The 20,155-nt window shown below is 37.3% G+C and overlaps 1 protein-coding gene across 6 annotated transcripts in view; it reads left to right on the plus strand.

Annotated features, from left to right (window-relative positions):
* The window catches only part of LOC129725819 (xaa-Pro dipeptidase), a 207,087-nt gene that overhangs the window by 79,881 nt on the left and 107,051 nt on the right, over positions 1-20,155 (plus strand). For 2 of the 6 annotated variants that reach the window (XM_055682077.1, XM_055682078.1), the window contains exon 3: positions 5,622-5,750. The exons of the other annotated variants lie outside the window; for them this stretch is intronic. The gene's annotated coding sequence lies outside the window, so the exon portion shown is untranslated. The remainder of the gene's footprint in view (positions 1-5,621; positions 5,751-20,155) is intronic. 6 annotated transcript variants of the gene reach the window in all.

A 20,155-nucleotide genomic window follows, 5' to 3' on the forward strand; every position in this document is an offset into this window, starting at 1 on the left:
CCTAGATTCAGTGGTTAAGTATTTATGAAACAACGTGCCGTAGTTTGCTCCGTCGCTTCAACGACTGTAATCTCAATGTTGAAGACTGTCCGCAGGAAAAAAGGCCGAAGATCTATGAGTTGCACGATTGCATGCTTTGGGAAACATTCAAAAACAATGAACTTGAGTTCCTTATGATTTGAAGCCACATGATGTTGAGTGTCGTTTCGTCGTCTATGAGCAACTGCACCAGCGACAAAAAATGGATTCATTACAGCAACCCAAGCAATTCATGAGAACTGTCCAATGGAGGGGACAATACAAGCAGAGGCACGAAAAAGTGATTCTATTACACGACAACGCTCAGCCTTATACTGTCAAAATCATTGAAACATACATGGAAACGCATACCTGATTAGCAATTATGCTTTTATAAAGACATCGAAAACCGTCTTGATTTGTGCATTCGTGGATAGAAAGACGACTTTTAGCGTTTCGAGCTTTGCCAGAATAACGGGACAAAAGCTAGCTAGCGTTAGGCAAATCTTTTTAATGATTTATTTTAGCTTTTTTCAAAATTAAGCTGAATTTTAATTTCAAGAAAAAACAGCAAAAACTTAGTTGTGCACCTTTTTAACATATGAGCTTTTAAAACAGACGGTGCGTGAAAAATTAGTTAGAACACAGAACAGTAAATGTAAATATATTTTAGCTTTGCTAATTATTGTTATGAAGATTTATTTTAGTTTGGAAAGTTGTGGACAAGCCAAACTGTATATTTAGATCATGAAAAAACGGGCGAACAAAACATTGATGTACTATCGTGTTGTGTTATTCGAAATCCTGTTCAAAAACATCAATTATCTAAAAACTAGTTACAAATGCAATAATTGATTTTATGATAATTAAAAAAAATAATAATTCCATGCAATAATTGATTTTATGCTAATAAAAAAAAATAATAATTCCATGTCATTCTGCAATGACAAAACAAAGCTTTTTTAAAAGGGGGGAGGGGGGGGTGCAGTTTGTAATGATTTATTTATGTACTAAAATATCTATTCAGAAATAATATTGTGTGTTCTGCCACAAATGGTGACATTTCAACACTTTTGTATATATATATATATATATATATATATATATATATATATATATATATATATATATATATATATATATAAATATATATATATATATATATATATATATATATATATATATATATATATATATATATATATATATATATATATATATATGTATATATATATATATATATATATATATATATATATATATATAATAAAAATATATATATATATATATATATATATATATATATATATATATATATATATATATATATATATATATATATATATATATATATATATATATATATATATATATATATGTACGCTTTTTTATATTATTGAATGTTATTAGCTTTCGCAGTTAAGTTGATGTAATTGTAGGAAAATTATTAAACCTAATTGTTAACAAAGCTTTTTATGGCAATTCTTATGCTAAACTACCTTAAATATCAACCTATTTACAGGGGTATACAAGAAACCCCTTCAGATATATACTCTTTATATATTGAAGTTTACATTCTCATCCTGTAACAATGTTTTACATTATTCAATTTGGAGAATGCTCGTCAAGTGCGCTGCTGCTAGGTACCAAATATCGAACTCTTCATCACATACCATCTCAAACAGACTGGTGTGTACACACACAGGAGCAACTAAATTCTCACATAGAAAAAGTATAGTATGGCAGATTTTGACTTCTTAAAATATTTTTTTTTTTCTTTCAATTAATACAGTAATTTTCCATTGAAGTTTCAGCCACTGTCGACCACGAAGTTTGACGTATCGGTTCATTATGTATCCGCCAGACTATAGGCATCTACTGACTTTAACCGGTAACTGGCTTTTTAAGCCTCAAATGTTTTTACCAAGAACTGCCATTTGTCTCTTCATGCATGCAGCTAAACAAGATAACAGCACTCTAAACGACGTATCAGAGCAAAGCGAAGAGAATAGAACGCATTGCGCGATGATTCGACGGATGAGCTACGTTGAGGACATTTTGTCGTTAAAGTGGTGCTTTGATTCAAATCTTGCTCAAATCAAATTCCATCCATCTGTTATTAAATATTACCTGCCCGTGACTAAAGACATGCAATTAGTGCAAACCATTACAGCAGTGTTTAGTAACAGCTAGTCTTGCGATGAACCACGTCCCAATGTGTAGGTACGATAGATTCTCGAAACATGACTTCCATCAGTTCACCGAGAAAGGTGAACTTGTTTTGGTTCGAACTGCTTTTTCTCTGCCGCCGAGCCTCAGCTCACAACAACGACGACGACGACGGCGACTGCCATGCTGACTTAGCTGCTTTATGGTCTTTTGTCGTGCTGAAACCAAAGCATTCGACCCTTATTTTACGTTGGCTGCTTCTTGCCGTGGATACGTTGTCGGGTATGGTTTGCCCTGCCTGCTTTTGCTTGCCGTCTGATGATGGCGATCGAAAGGAGTGGAGGTTTGTTGCTTGGTTCCCACGCCAAAACTGGTTTAGATTGCTATGGCTTTGTGGTTTCGGTTGAAACGAGTTCTTGCTCGTTGTTACCTGGCGTTCGCAAATATTGATGTATGAAATTAAAGATACGGTAATCATTACACTGTAGATTATTTCATGTTGCTATCTCTTTTCTTACAGGATAAAGAAGACCGCAGATACTGAGTTGGCCAGAATTTCGTTCTAACCTAGGGTGGTTTACCGGTAATTCAAAAACCGGTAAAACCGATATTTTTTTCAATACCGAAATACCGGTATTGGAAAGACAAAAAAAACGGTATTTTCGGTATTTTTCTTAAAATTATGTGAAAAACATTATTCACAAATCATTATGAGGCAAATGACTGCTACCCACTTACAGGTAGGCGTAACAGCTCGCTAGACGTTGTGTTAAATAAATACATTTAGACAGAAGCAATATTGAATACAAATTTACTCTAACTTAGATATTTTTCAAGCCTTACTTTTTCTTTGTTTGCTCTACTTGGATTCAGACGATGTGTTTGTTTGTATCAATACTATGACAAAATTCTTCATATCAATAAAGCAAAACATTCATTTTTTAAGTAACACATATTAACAACATAATAAAAATAAATGTTATGTGAAGAAAAAAAAACAACATAATAATGTTTTGCATTTATGAGTATGATTCATTGCGCATCCGATACAGCATTGGGAATAAAATGAACAGTGTTTGGAAAAAACAATGAATTTATTCAGTGAACTGAAGCGTAGAGTAATGAGAAATAATTTCGCCCGAAACTCATATTCAAAACAATTTCAATTTTCATCCACATCGCAAAACTCAGTTTGAAATTAGTGAATAACTTTGAAATGCTTTGAGAAACCATATTTGAAACTATTGGAGACAGTAAATGAAAAAAGGAAACAAAATATGGGTATTCATGTCGAGCTCGTAAACAAATACCTAGCCGTAAAAATACTCACCTCCATTGACGAGTAATGGAAGATACACAGTTTACGGCTGGGTATTCGTATACGAGCTCGATGTGAAGACCCCTAATGACGATCAGAAATAAACTTGCATCTTACGAATGTTTGATGCATTTTAAACAGTTCGTCCAACTTCGGTTAAATCTGAGAGAGTTGAATTTTCACTTTACCAAAAATAGATAAAATTCTTTATGATCAACTGTTTTATCCAGTAAACTCAATTTGTAAACCATTTATATCAGGGATGAATACGAATACTACACTTAAAATTAATCGAAACTGAGGACACCCACGTTCGTCGTTTTTTGATAGCTCGTAACTATCTTCCTGCTGTAACTCGAGTATGATTCGAACAAACTTTTTAGTTACATCAGGAATCCTAAATGTGTTAATTTGTCTGTAAAAACACAGGTTGTTCGAGCCAGTTTTTTCTTCAGATTTTTTCGTTTATATATTTGCGTAGACTTTCTGAAAATTTGTACGAGAGCGTAGCCTATGAGTCACTATGACTTTTCGGGGTGAGCAGCAGTTGCAGAAATTTACAACTTTATACCTCGCCATTTTGTGAAACGAAATTATTACCAAACGATTTCTTTTTTCGATACCCGAGCAATACAAACGTAGGAAATATTCCGAAATAAGATTACTTGTAAATATTGCTTTCACGTTTAAACAAGATAAAAAACCTTTTAGAAAATTGGTAAACTTTCAAAACTGGTAGCTTACTGAAGGACAGAAATATTATGTTTCAGAAAATATTGATGATTTCATTGCGTGTATGGATTTTATGCGTGTATGGATTTTATTTTTCGGATGAGTCCACGGTCAAGATTTTTCCTGAACGTGGACTTCCGTGTAATCATTCTTCCACAAAAGCACTGATGATGCGACCGGTGCAACTGCAAAATTGTTGCTACATGTAACAAAAGTTGGTTAAGAGGTTTCTTAAATTTAAAATAAAGCCTGGTCGAATCCGTAAATCCAGAAAGCGCAAGTTTAATAAACGAAGTACGCTGACATGATTATCACTGAAAGGTTAGGAAATTTATTACTTTACGTAGAAATGAACCAAAATATTTTGCGCATCCACAATGAATACAAAAATATTTGTGTTGAAATTTTTTCCAAGCAACGCGATACTTTTAAGTTATTACAATACTTAATACTATAATATGCTTTATTACTACTGGTTCAAACTGACAGCTCATTCTGTTTCATTTTGACACAGACAGGGTGTAACCTGTGCATTGCACACAGGGACGCTAGATAAAAAAAATCAAATCCAAATTTATATTTAAATTTTATAATTCTAGTAGTTCTATCATAAATTGTAATAAAGAAAATGACTTGCGTTTTATCGCGGATATGATTGTATTTATTTCCCTATACTGTGACATTCCGAAATCAAAGTTAAACAGGCAGGTTTAAAAGTCACGAGTCGCCCCTGATATGTATTATTCCAAATAAATGAAAATACCGGTTTTTTACCGGTTTTCTTTTTTACGAATACCGAAATACCGGTTTTTCGAAAAGTCGGCAATACCGACCACCCTATTCTAACCGTATTGATAAACTTTCATTTGTCTATTCATATAATTTGATATTGCGATTGTTTACCCATAAGAAGTTCAATGTCATTATATCAAACTGATGAACGTTGTGTGAAATAATATTTGAAGAGCCTTTCTGTTTGTCTGTTATTTATCAAAATGTGAAAATTACGAAAGAAGATCTCATAAACTACTCTACTGATTTGAAAAAAAAAATATACCAAATGAATGGACTGTCTCATTTTTTTAGAGCTGGGCCGATTTTCACAAAATTAGTGTCGTATGGAAGGTTCACCAAGAAGGCGCACCTGTCCTTTTTCTCACTTTGTCGGCCGTAGAGACTCATTAGACGGAATTGATTAGAGGGTTATATGAATACGATACAGGAGAGAATATTTTTTTTGATATCGGCTATGAAGTTATGCTACGAAAAAAAGTCAACTCGTACTCGAGACAACCCTATATTTGTTGCAATGTACTACAATAACAGGTTCAAGCAAATTATGAAAATGATAACTGACGTTTTTTTTATGTATATCCGATAACAGATTTTTTTCTAAGGCAAGATTACCAACAACGAGGAACTCCTCATGATCATATTTTTTTCTGGGCTAAGGATGCACCAAAAATCGACACTGAAAACCCAACAAGCTTCGACAAACTCGTAGAATTCACAGGTAAGTTGGTAACATGTGAATGTTTTGATTTAATTTAATTTATTTTTCTTTAATTTGGCATTACATAGTATGTGTTAATAGAGTACGTAAGCTGAGATATGGATAACCTTTCAACAACTGGATTATTCGGAGGAAAGTTATTAGATTCAGAACACTTGCTTTTTAGTCAAATGAAGGAAAAAATTGAAAAAAAAAACCCTCGATCATAACATGTGAATATGATGATAAAAATCCTTATTGCAAATACTTAAGTCATAAGCGTACTGCCACTTGTACTAAAGGTAATTAGCATTCATGCAGGTTTGATTTTCCTTAATTCGTCATGTCCTAAACAATGGTTCTTCAACCATTAGAATCGGAAAGAAAAACAATTGCCGTCAAAGAAAATAAAACATTTAATGGAGTATTTTTATAAAGGCAAAGAGAGAATCTACAAAAATGTTGATGGAATTCTGTTCGACCTTGAAACGGATACAGACGCCTACCTAACTGTTTCAAGATGCTCTGTGAAGAAGGTAGATATTAATAGCTATAATACAACAATTTTGAACAGGATGGAAGTGGGTTCGCCACAGAAGGCAGAATCACGAAAGGCAGAAGCACGAAAGGCAGAGTCATGAAAGGCAGAACTCTATGACCGTACACACAAGGCAGAATATTTCGAAGGGCACGAAAGGCAGAATCACTGGTAGCAAAACCTAACTCACGATAGCCAAGTGCGTGATGACAAATTGGTGCGAATCCTGGTCACGGTATCGAAACTGCTACTCTACCTTTATTATTTAAAATTATTTGGTAACCAGATATAATAACTGGTCACAAGCAATGAACAGTTTTGATGGGAGGTGCAAATCAAGCCTAATTATTAGATCAGAAACGCGCAAACTGGTTTGGCTCAGGTCCTAAAGAGTCTCACGGCATCGCGGAGAGTAATTTTTCGATGGTAGGTATAACTTACACTAGTCTCAACGGCTACTTGATTATAACTAACATAAAACAATTCATGCGGCGAAGACGCATAATCGAGGGCAAGGAACCGAGGCGGCCCAAAGCCGCCGTGGTTTCCGCGGTCCGGGCCGGCCGCCGTCGGAAGCGGCGGCCTCTCGCATACAAACAACTGATGCTGGTTTTCTAGGATTATTCAAACAGGTTTTCTTTCCCTTAGTTAAGTCCGAACGAGCGGCAGCGTGTAAGGACAGCATACACTTGTACAATAGAGTCGGCCAAAGGCCGCGCGTGTGTGTTGTTAAAAAGAAAAAAGACCTTTTTTTGATTCTGCCATTCGTTATTCTGCCTTATGAAATATTCTGCCTTTCGTAATTCTGCTTTTCGTGATTCTGCCTTCCGTGATTCTGCCTTTTGATTTTCTGCCTTTCTTAGGAGACCCGATGGAAGTTAACGTGGATCTACAATATGTTTCTGACGAATACGCTGCAGCTCAATATATCGTTGAAGCAATTGTGCTAACTTATTTTTACAAATAGGTATGTTCGTATGAGAACGGCCAGATCACACACTTAGGTGTATTAATTTAGTTTTTTTAATTTTCAAGATGAACGAAAATTTTGCCTTATAAATAAAAAAATCAACATCCACATTCCAGAGTAAATGCAATGTATCATGACAGCTCAACACAGAAGTCTTGGAAGAAAACAAAATCCACCCATGGTTCAACGCTTAACCGCTCGTGGTTCGTGACGCACTCTTTAAATGCTGAAGGAATATCTTACAAAAAATACTAGAAAGCAAATCATGATAACTATCTGAACAACATCAGAAGTTGCTTGAAAATACTAGTAAATATTTGACTATTTTTAATTGAATAAAGGATCACTTAAGATACATTTACGAACTAGTCTACTCACTTTATATAACCCCTAATGTAATTCTGTCCACTTTAGTGACTAATTTAAAAGAAATTTGGCTCAAACTCAAATCAGTGCGGGTTTTACCTTTTGCTCTAATTCCCTCGGTCCCAATGGTAATAGACGTAGAAAGTACATTGTTGCCGATAGACCAACAGTATGCAACCCACTAGGTGAAAATAATGTGTAAAAGTCGAAAACTGCAGTTAGACATTCATTCGCTTGTTTACATTTGCGCTCCGTTACGCCGCGCCTCAGGTCCCTGCCCGCACACCCCCATCGTTTTTAGTCAACAAAACTTCATCACATAATTTATCGACTTTTCTATCTCCCCACGTACCCAGGCCTGAGTAGTCGCTGTGTGCGTGTCCCTCACGCGTACATACACAACCGATTCACGCGCAAGCAACAACACACTACTCGCTCGTACAACGCTATACCCGTCCGTCATAATAAACAAACGGCACCGCGCGCGTCCCTCTTCCCATTTGTGGCTGTCGTCGTCGTCATCGTCGTCGTCCATTATTGGTCACCCCATCATCGTCATCGTCATCAACGGGTAGAAGAATCAGCAAATATGTTCGCGTCAAAACAAAAACAACACATGAGCCGAAGCCTAGCAGCCAGCTCTGTTGTTGTTGTGTATGTGCACGATGTTGTAGACAGCGTTGCCATGAGCGTTTCGGAATTGATCTGGAATATTCCAGTTTGCACAACTACACGCATTATATATTTTCTTTTTAGAGCATTTAAATTTTCTCAAGAATCTTGGATCAAGTATTTATAGTTTATAATTGTAATACTAATGAAGTTACAATAATTTCTATCTGGGCATCACTGGTAGAACACCCCGTTGGTGGCCTCCGTGAACGATACGGACTTTGAGTAGACGTTTGAAGAGAAGTATGCGGGGCTCCACTTTACTCGGTTCTTGCATTTTACATTTCTATTCATACCATACTATCAAGGAAAAAATAAACTCCGCATCCGTCGTACGTAGGCAAGCAAAATATGTCGAACGAGGTGAATGAGTTTGCCTTCGTGTCTCGTTCGTTGGTTGGATGAGCTCAGCTCAGCGTACGAAAATAAGGCCAGCCACTCACTCACTGCCGACGTACATAGCACAGCGCAGCAATAAGCAGCAGGTGATGGAACGAGAGGGAAGAACAATATTTGTGTTTTTCACTGCTCCTACTCGTGATCGGGGCTTGCCAGAGCGGAGCGAAAAACTTGCCTGGGTGTGTGATGTAATGATTGCCAGAGGGTAAAATTTACGTAGTGTAATCAAAAATAATCTTTACTTAAATGTGTTCTAAATGTTTAAATGCGTTGCCTAATAAGAAGATACTCGAAAATTTGCCGCGTTCAAGGACATATCGTATTATTTTACCCCACGTCCGTGAGCTAATTCGAGCCGCACTGCACGCTCTCGCAGCCTTACATCGGGCAACACTGGCCGGGTCTGGGGTTCACTCGCGCTAAAAGGAAAAGCACTGGCCCGTTCGCTCTCAGTCGGCTGTAGACATCTGAGACAATAGCATCGTATCGCTATTCGCTCCCTGTACATAAATACTAGTGAAGGAATATATATATATATACATATAAAAAAAAGTTTAACTGTACATAAGCAAAGTTGCACAGTCGACCAGCAGCGAGAAGCAAAACACACAAGTAAATAATAGCATACACGCGAAGCAGAAGAAGTGAACCAGAGCGAGTGTTTCGAGCCGTTCGGAAGTGATATCGTAATCTGTGAAGTTTTACTAAGTGGAACAATAGTATAATTAATTGAAGGCAAGTTTACTTGCCTGTAAAGCGAAGTGGAAAAGTAAACATTTCGCTGATTGTCTTTGGGATCGAAAAAAAAAACGACTGGGTCGGCAACAAATACGCAGAATCAATAGCACCACCCTGACACGAGGAAAAACGGGTTTTTTTTCTGGACGAAAGTCTTCAAATTATCAAACCAGCGACTACAACTGCAAGAAAACTTGTTCTGTGACTATTCACCTTGCTGCCAATTTCCGAATTAAGGCGAGCGTGCAATTTTTTGCTGAAACGAAAAACCTTGGCGATAATTCATAAAATAGTAAGCCACAGTCAGTCAGGAGGCATACCTACCCACACGCAAGCAATTTGTGAAACGTGCGATAGCGGGTGTGTGTTTTGGTACACGCCATCATCACCAGAAGAAAGTTCAATTGACTGTAGGAGAGCAGGGGACCGTTGTCGTTGGCCTGGCGGTGCGCGTATTGTGGAGAAAAGCTAGAGCAGCAAAAACAATAACACGACTTTCCCCATTTTCTTTTGCCCGCTACTATAGCATCCGTGGGAGTGAACCCAAACACCCACATAGCGTTGTAACTGCAGAAAGGTGCATCTCCACCCGCTTTGCGAGAGAATCTGGGAAGTCTAACCTGTTTGTAAATCTCTGCATTGTCGTGGGTTGTGTTTGAAGATCTCGGCCATTTTGAGTGGAAGAACGGTGAGCCCCCGGAGAAATCAATACGGAAGCTGTTTTCACCTTTCTCTGTGTGGCTAGATTCGTGAGACCAGATAAATCAACGACAAGACAGCGGTATCAGACGGAGTAGTAGCAGCAGCAGCAGCTACAGAGCAGTGTGAAAATCACCGTTACCCGTCCGGATTGGTGTGATCGACTTGCGTTCGTTCGCAGCGGAAAAGAAAGAGTTGGCTGTTGTTTAACGGTATTAAGCCAGACCGTTGTTTGTGCAAGCACCGAGCAAAGCAAAGTGTTTTCGTTTTTAATTTGGTGTGTAGTAAAAAGTTGAGAATAAAGTTGTGAAATTGTTTGCCTGTTTTGAGGTTTGCATTGTGTTTGTCACCGTTGCAATAATTGAAAACAACGAGCAGCAGGAACAACCTCCGGTGGTGGTTGCCAGCAATAGCACGACTGCAACAATGCCCAGCAAGCAGACAAACGATGTACTAGCGGTCGAAGAGCTGGTACATGAAATTCGTGAAAATCTCCGCCTGAAAGCCAAACCTGCCCACCAACCAACGCGAAGCTCGCGACCCTCGCCCTACCACATACCATGTCGGTCGTGGTCGGAACCGGTCTGCGGCAATGGCGAGAAACGGCCTATCAAGTCCTGCAAGAAACCTCAAGAGGAGGAAACGATAGACGATCCGTACGAGTTCCTGCAAACCCTGCTAAAGAACAACAACTTGGTAAAGGAAGCTGTACGGAGGTTGCAGCACGGGCTTTCGCCGAAGCAGCGGTACTTCTACGAAAGTGACGAGGAATCTCGTTCGCCGATCGTGGTGATGTGTCAGCTGGAGTCCTAAGTTTGTCTATAAAGTTTAGTTTTATTACCACTATAAGTAACAACTACTGTAGTTTAGAGTGAATGCTGATGGTGTTGAGCGCAAAGAAGAAAACAAAAATCGAAAACAGGAGAAAAACGCTAATTTTGCGACGATTTAACGAAATCATTTCCTCTGTCATGGTATGAACGTGCAAAGTGGATGAGTTACTATATGGATTAAGTTATTTATTCTAGAACCAATCAATTTAAAGTAAAATTGCAAAACAATAGCAAGAAAGTTTAGTTTATCGTTTTCGGAAACAAAATAAAACAAAAGTTGCAACACGTACACAAGAACAGTTACGTAGGATTCCTCAGTGTTGAAGCGAAATTTCTTTACAAGTGTTATCAATAGTTGTGTTTGGCGAGAAGAGTTTGTTCACTATAATTTCATTTTTGTTTTCAACTAGTTTGATTCCTATGAAAGAATTGAATCTTTAGTCAGCAGCCAGCTCAGAATTCGGGAACCCCCTCGAACTACCACTACATGCTCAGTACACGAGCAGTTTATTTTTGTTCGACAAAATCAATATCGCCAGGCACGCACACAAGCACTGAAACGCTCGTTTCAGTGCTTTTTTTTTTTTTCGTTCGAGCTGTTGTTGTTTTTGGGGTGTTGGCCGCTCGACAGAAAGTTCCATACCCTGTTTTGTAGCCGTAACGAATCTTGCCTTGCGTTTGAGCATGTGTTTGTGTAACGTTGCGTGCGATGCCGTTAGAAGTCTTGCTCCATTCACAGTGTTACTTTCGTACATATGACCTTTGTTTGTGAATGGCGCGATCGGATTTTGTTTAGCGTAAAAATGGATGATGCAATAGTCGGAGTGGCAAAATAGGAGAGTAATTCAAAATCCTAGTCTACCCGCTCGATGATGAAGGATATCGTAAAAAGAGTCCTGATATATGATGCTCTTGAAGCGCGATTTAGCTTCTCACTGCTCGTGTGGTTGTTCCGAGTGGGCTGCAATCACAAAACCCGCGCAAAAACATTCAAAATGGCTTCCATTTATTTATGTGTATTTATCTGTCGGTTGTAAACTTTAACCTAAATGCACTAGTTTCCGCCTAGTTTTGTTTCGTAAACAACTTAAGCTCAGCTGGCTGACTTACTGATTAAAGTTGTTCTTTCTTCAAATTACTCTTTAAGTTCTTATGTTTTGACTTTATTTAGTGATCACTCTTCATGACATGCATATAATCATATAACCAATTCGATGTTAAACAGCCTAGCTAAACAAAAAAACAGCGTGCTAAAAACGTCCTGCAAGGCATGTGCAATTAAAGGCTTGGCTTTCCGCGCATAGTTTCTAAGAGTTAAATTGTAGCAAGTAGCATTTTTTCACGTTTAGTAATACATTAACACCCAACAACAGCGTATCGAACATAAGATAGACGTATACATAGGTTTGTTCTAATTATTCTGCCTGACATTGGGCTCCTATAGTTTCTTCCTTTCACGTTGTATTAGTCTGACGCTTGAACTCGTTAACTCCAGCGAAGATAAAGAACAGACTAAACAAACGGTATTGTTTCGTACGATCCTTCAGTTCGTGGCTGTGCTTTCTCCGTTTTTCAAAAGACTGATAATAAGCTTATAGATGCCGTTTTCTGGTTTACGAATAAAAGTTTTTTTCAATCAAATGTTTACAGTTTTGTTTTGCTGCATTTTAGAGAAAAAAGTTTTTAGGCCAACAGAAAACGAATATAGTTGAGTTAGTAATATAAGGAAAGCCAAGCGGTAAAGTTGCTACATATTTTCAAACCGTTTATTCCTAAATCAAGCATCAAAACATAAATTCAATGCTCTTGTTAGTAATTACAAACTAAAACCGTAAATATATCTACTGACAAAATAAAATCAAACTCATCGAAATGTGTGCTTGTGTAATTGCACGTGTGGTTTAGATAGGCATTCAACAAAACTCAATTTCTTTTATTATTTTCTACTATATTTAGTAAATTTCGGACTAAGCAACAAACGCGGCATATTTTTCTTTCGCATTCTGCAAACTGCGCCGAACCCATAACCTATCTCCGAGGCCGGGTTTACGCTTCATCTGTTATACTGTTTAGGAAAAAAATGTGTAAAAGTACGAATATTTGCAACTAAAATGTATATCTCAGAAATCTGTCCTATTTTCGAACTAAACTTTCACTTTATTTTGTTCGTTCTGTTTCTTCTACGAAGGAACAACTAATCACTCACACATAAGTATACTGAACCCAATCGAATTATTTTCCCATACCTCTGTGTTGTATCTTCGTTTCCTGTAAACGCTCTTTCTCTGCTCAATTTTTTCTTATAGAGGAGATCAAGCACAGAAAAAGGGGCAAATGCATATTAAAACTAGAATAAATTATACACAATCCGTTTTAGGATTTTTCAAATTAAAGTAACAAATTCACGACCGAGGGATTTTTTTTCTGTCCACAAAGCAAATTTTACGAGGCAAAGCTGGTTCATATCGTTTCTTTTTGTTGAAAAGTTTAAAATACTCCTGTCCATACAGCTTCGATTTGCACCCTACATCGTATCTTCGTAGATTATTTTTGACTACTAAGGAAACGAAAAAAGTAAAAACAGTGCTTACGCTTATTCTAACTATTTATCGATTCTTTTGCATGAGAATATTTGTTTTACTGTATGTGAATTATTCACCATAGTGCAGTGCAGAACTAATGGAAAATGAATAAAGATATGCTTAAAACGAATGATTTAGAATAGATCTTTTAGTCTCTGTGTGTAGTTGTATACAAATTCAAGTCGCAAAAAAACGAAAAAAAAACACAAAAAATATTTAAAGCCATTTCTGCAGTTTTCAAACATTAACAACAAAGAAATCTAAATGTGGATGCAAAACAAAAAAAAAAACAAATTCATACAAACTCCAATTCCGTTCCGTAAAAGAAAACTTAAACAGCACACATATTTTACTGTGTAAGAACTCTGAATCAACAGAAGGGCGTAGGAAAAAAAAAAACAAACAAAAATCGTTAACACCTAGAGCAGCAGCCTCAGCATGAAACAGTGTATAGTCCAACCGTTAGTATCTTTCTACAGGAGACAGTAACAGCTAAATAACACCAGTAAAAAATGGTGGGTAGAGATAAAAAAAAACATGTAGGCTAGATTGGTATTTATCAAACGCAAAATTAATAATACTGATAACTCTTAGGAAGTTATTCAAAGAATAATGCATTTAATTACCTTCTTATAAAAATAGTAGCAATGAACTCAGCGTAGTTCCAAATTAAGAATACATTAACATAGCCACGTGAGAATTAGCATTGACGGCGACGTTAACACATAAACACACAGACACATTCATTCAATTTCGGACAAAACGAGTATGAAAGAGAATCTGTTTTCGTTTTAAACAATTTTACATAAAAACAGCAACAATAACAATGTTCCTTGGTACCTAAATATTGAATATCATGTAAAATAATCTTAATAATACTATTGCGAAACAAGTCTAGAGTTATTAGGAATGGCTATACTGTATTGGAAAGAAAGCGAAGACATGTTGTGTTAAAATACATGCATGAACAGCCTAAACCGTCGGTTAATTAAAAGCCACTGGAAAAAGGTAGTTCTTTACATGAAGACGGCAACTCATTCAACATAAGAAAGCCCTCAGATAAGAACATATTTGGGGAGATTACCCAGAAAAATCTGTCAGTTTTAATTGTAAATAGTTGCAAACGTGAACGAAATCAAACACTAGGAAAAAATAAATTTCTGACCTAATTCGGAAATATAAAACAACAAAAGAAGTAACAAAAAAAACATTAAACACAACAAAACAAAATGGTTGCATTAACAACAAAAAAAGTAATGTAGGAGAATTTTTTTTCTGGATGAGACTTGAACCTAGGCAAAGATGTGTAATTCAAATTTGAGAATGATTGAAAATAATAAAAATCAGTTTGTTGCGTTGATCGTCACACACAAAGAATGTAAGTGTTGTTTTTTCAGCTATTTATCTTGACATTATATTTGTGAGTGTTTTCCACCCGGAACGGGCAACTATGTTCCGTTGTATTCAAGCATTCATACATACACACACACAACACAATACAACACAACATCGTTCCCACAGACAGCGACATTCGAACGCGCCCACATTTTGGCAAACTTGTGTAGGACAACACGTAATGAATAGATGGCAGAACGGATGAAAAAAAGAAACTGCAAAATCCCAAAAACATACTTTATTAAATTAAGGAACTCCCTGTTGTAAAGGAATAAAAAATATTGGATAAAATGAAGAAAAAAAATATAAAAAATAAAATAAATATTAGTGAAAAACTAATGATTGAAAATAAGGTTCAGTTTTTGATTTTTTTTCTCCGAAATAATATCACTTATCACCGAAGTGTGTCTGCTATCTTTTAATCATTCCACTTGTCGTGTCTTTTGTCGTGTACTTTTTTTGCGAATCAGGTGAGTTGTTTACGTGTGAAATGAATAAAAATAGATGCATTAGTCTGTTGCATCTATAAACCAGGTGAAACTCGCTTCGATCCAATCGCTGACGGTGTAGCTATTTTTGGTGTTTCATTGTCCTTCGTTTTTTTTTTGTTTAAAGTGCATCGTGATTTGTGAGAGACTGCGGTCCATCCATTCGAGCGTGAACAGGTTTTAATCAGTAACGGGTTTTGCAGGATTGAGTGCGTCTTTTGGGTTCCACTTCCATTTTGGCTTCCAATCAAGATGAGGTAACGGTGATAATAAGGTCCTTGAATTTGACTTAAATCGATTGACACTCACCCATTCTGTACAGAAAATTGTCGAAAAATTATTTCTGATTTTTCCACCCTAGAAAAACATTTGCTTGATTCAAAAAAGGGAAATGTAGGAATTGTTTTGGATGTCCCAGAATGTCGATTATTCTTCTTATTTCTCAGAATGTCGAATTCTTTTTTCAATCTCGACGCTTTATGCATTTCTATGATACTTGGCATCCAAACATTTTTGATTTCGACAATTTCATGAACAACTACCTGTGCTTTTCTTCATTAGTCGAAAAAGTGAAACTTTGACCGCTTCCGGGCCCGACGTCCGATAGAGCTGAAATTTTTCATGGATACTCTTCTCGAGTATCTCTCAGTTAGTCTCGAGGTACGATGCTGGCCTAACAAGCCAGTCGTTGTAGGTTTAAGTCTCGGCTCGGGAGAGACGTTAGTGTCAGTAGGGTCGTAGCGCTAGCCCCGCAATTGTCCAGTACACGTCACAGTTGGCTGCGAAGTCTGTGTATATATGAACAGTAGGTCGAATTCCGAATCGGAATGTAGCACCAAGGCCTCGTTTGACTCTTCTCGAGAAGACGAAACTTTAGAACCCTATTTCTAAGTGAAATACGAAGGCCAAATTTTTCCCAAATATTCCATTGGCTCCAAACTAGAAAATTTTCTATGTCTCAGAAAGTCAAATTTTTCGAAAAAAAATTCAAAATAGCGGTTCTTATTATGGAATTCACTTTGCAGTGAAATGTATTTCTCGCTCACTTCACTTTCTGAGACCTATTCCCGATTCGACCTGAAGTGAGGTGACAAAAATCAGCTCCATCAAGTAAGATTGAAAGTGAAGAGAAAATGAGAATAGGACGTTTATGCATTTTTAAAACATTTGACATCTGAGCAATTTTTTTTCATCAACCATCATTTCATTACATCTTGCAAAAAAATTTGGTTGGAAGTCAGAAAGTTGATCTATCTTGTTACAAAAAAAATCTAATATATAGTATCATTAGATCATAGATCAATCGATTTTTAGAACTAATCCCATCTTCGTGGAATCATTTTACTTTTCAAAATGGTCGTGAAATAATCTAACGCGAAACGTCAGTCTTTCCATTTTCACTTCAGTGATAACTCATAATAACCCAGATTTCACGGCAGATGTCACTTTGCGACGTTTCTCTAACTTACGTGAGTGCCTTAATAGAACTGTATTCACTTCACTCTGATTTCATCGTGAAGTGACTCCCGTGATAATCACCAACATCACATGTCGGCGTTTCGTGCTTTTCTAAGACATTTGACATTAAAAAAAATTAAACTTTAACCACTGTGAGACACGTATTCCTTAAGTCCTGATTGAGCTGAAATTTTGCATGGAGACTTTTTTCGAGATGACGTAAGCACTACTTCTAAGCGAAATTCGAAGGTCAATTGCCCTACTTGCCCCCCTGCTTCAAGAGTATTGCAGCACCCGGTATGAATATTGCAGCACTTTCCAAAAAGTTTAGCATCATTTGGTATAGGCAGATATATTCTTTTTTCGATAATCTAGAAAGTTACGGTCTTCAACAAACTTGTTTAAAAGGTGAAAGGCTTCTAGATAAAGGACCGATATGTGGTGCAGGTAAGCACGAAATTTGTCTTATATCGACTTTAACTTATCTATCGATACGGATCTCGAAAGTTGCGGTCTCCAGCAAACTTGTTCAGAAGTTCAAGGGCTTTTGGTTGATGGTAGCTTAGTGCATGTTTTTTCGCCTACCTGACGTTATCATGCGCGCATTAAACCGATCAACCTGCGACTCTAATCGAGTTGCTTTGATATGAGTTGGTCAGGTGGAAAAGATACGACCTCAAAACCCATGTTTGGGAGTGTTTGCAATGTATTTAGGGAAACATCGCAGGAAAAACGCTTGGAAAACTTGTTCATTGTATGCTCACGATCTGCAGAGCAGTAATGAGGCAGAGGTTGTTAATAAATTTTGTTATTAAGGTATCAACCATAATAGAAAAAAAATCACAAGAAGGTTGTATGCAAAGCCACGACCGCAAGGTTGAAGTAGAATACTTTTACAAGAAAGATAACCCGGCTGCTTGCGTGTCAGTCATTTTTTCTAGTAAATAAACGTTGACCGTTCATTGGCAGTATTGTAATTTCTTTTTGTCTGATATTTTGAATGAAGTTCATTGAATATTTTTAAATTTAGTGCAAATGAGAAGTTGAAGTGCTGCCGAATTGTAATATGCACATTTGATACGACATCATTAAACGGGAACGGAACAAAGGCTACGGTTATGCAGAACGCGAATGCCGGCGCGATGCGATTCGCCTACCGTGGTGAAATGTACAGCTCTTTTTAAGGCGAAGTAGAGCTATACATTTCAGCAGATTTCGTCTTGCCGAATCGCATCGCGCCGTTATTTGCGTTCTGCATGACTGTAGTCAAACACTAAGCGACGCAAACACGTAATAATAATCAGAGTAAGCATGTAGATGAAGATAATTAACTTTGTATTATAGCGCAAAACGAGAAAATATTAACTCTTCAAATAATCATTTGTGTTCTTCAAATTTCAGTTGTTCAATTTAATATCCGATGAAATGTTTGTTTATTATCTGATGAAGCTCTTATATAGGCCAAATGATGCATTCCTAATTTACTAGGTCCATAACTCTGCCGACCGTGCTTGGGAAAGCGCGGTATAACGACCAATCAGAGGTCGAATTTTGTGTTTTGACAAGGCTTAAGAGTTTTCAACAGTACAATAGTTCGTATGATAAAATTGCAATTTCATGCATTTGGTAGGAATCTTAGAAGATTTTCTAATCGATTGCTGCAAAAACGAAGGAAATCCATCGAAAACTAACCGATTTGTTATCATTTGAAAATTTTTCTCACTTTTTTCAGTTTTAGATTTTCATTTCACATCCCTATGTAGCCGAACTTCCTGAGAGAAGTATTCTAATTCAAAATAAATCTTCATTAATTCATTTGTTGTCCTTATAAGGACAATTGTTCAATTTATCATAGGATGTAGTGTTTATCTTTCATCTCTGTGTTACCTTGATAGTGAGGACTAAGGCGCACGGTCAACACAATGAGAAAGATGTTTTCCCATTGAAAACTAGACACGGCTTTACTGGAGGAAGTGTTGGCAAATGCATCTACCGAAAATACCACCATTGTTATAGTAACTTAAGTTTTCGACTGGAATTGATGTATTATTTAAGGGATTTATATTTCGGCTTGCAGTCTAATGAATTGCGTTGATTTCTATCTGCTCATCACCAACGTTTCGGTCCTTCTATGGGACCATCATCAGGGCCTAAAATATATTTCACATTTTACGTACAAATTGATTTACATTAGGACAATATTACACTATATGACATTGAAAAACTACTCACTCGAGAACAGTAACCAACAAGTTAAAAAGTTTTTGCAAAACATAAAAAGGTCGGGTCGTAAAGGGTTTAATGTCGTACATCCGAAGCGCAGATTCAAGTTTGGTACATTTGGTTTTTTCTATCGAGCGATACACTTCGCCTCCATCACACAAAGATTTTCCCACTCGAACTGTCGGACTCTAGCCCAAACACCAATTCTACAGGGGAGGAAGAAATATTCTGTGCGGACAAGTCTATGAGCTTTGGTTAGTGTTGGAATCAAATGCTTCGTTGGTGTCGCTTTGGTGCTGACGGGCTGCTGTTGGTCGCTCCGCTCTCAGATTCGCTACACTTGTAAGCAGATAGCTATATGTAGCGCTGATGCCATCAGTGTTCGCTCGTCGATTGACCGTATCAGGAGTGGTGTATATGTGGCACATCTCCAATACCGGCAGCGCCTGTGTTTTGAAACTGGTATCGACTATCGATGGATTGTTTATATCAAAACGGTGTTGTTGATCTATAGCGTGCCCCAACAGAGCAGATTTCTCTCTGAGCTGCTGTATCAGTGGATCAGAGTATTCGTGACCAGTCGATAGGTGCCGATCGAGAGTGTTCACTAACGACTGGTGGCCGTACATCCTCGTTCGCAGCTGATTTTTGGTCATACCGATGTAGCATTTCTCGCAGTCAATACATGCAATTCGGTATATGGCATTACTTTTCTGCATGTGGGGAACGGGATCTTTAGCAGTCTTACACAAACTCTTGACTGTGTGATCGCTGCTGCATGCGATTCCCACCGAAGGCATGTTGATTTTTAGTGTGCGTTTTATCATAGGTGTGAGACCTGGTATATGTACCAACGATCGATAACAGTCTGGTTTGCTAGTTGTTTTTGTTATTTCTGGAGGGCGGCCGTGGCGAAGCATTCTGTTGATAAGCCGCAGTGGATAGTTGTTACTTAGTAGCATTCTAGTTATAATCTGTTTCTTCTCGTCCTCCGTGCGAAAGGTGCTCAACGTTCGAACCCGGTCAATGAAATTGAAAACAACCCCGATTTTTTGAGCCATTGGA

Source organism: Wyeomyia smithii, chromosome 2 (assembly GCF_029784165.1).
Source record: "Wyeomyia smithii strain HCP4-BCI-WySm-NY-G18 chromosome 2, ASM2978416v1, whole genome shotgun sequence".
Lineage (NCBI taxonomy): Eukaryota > Metazoa > Arthropoda > Insecta > Diptera > Culicidae > Wyeomyia > Wyeomyia smithii.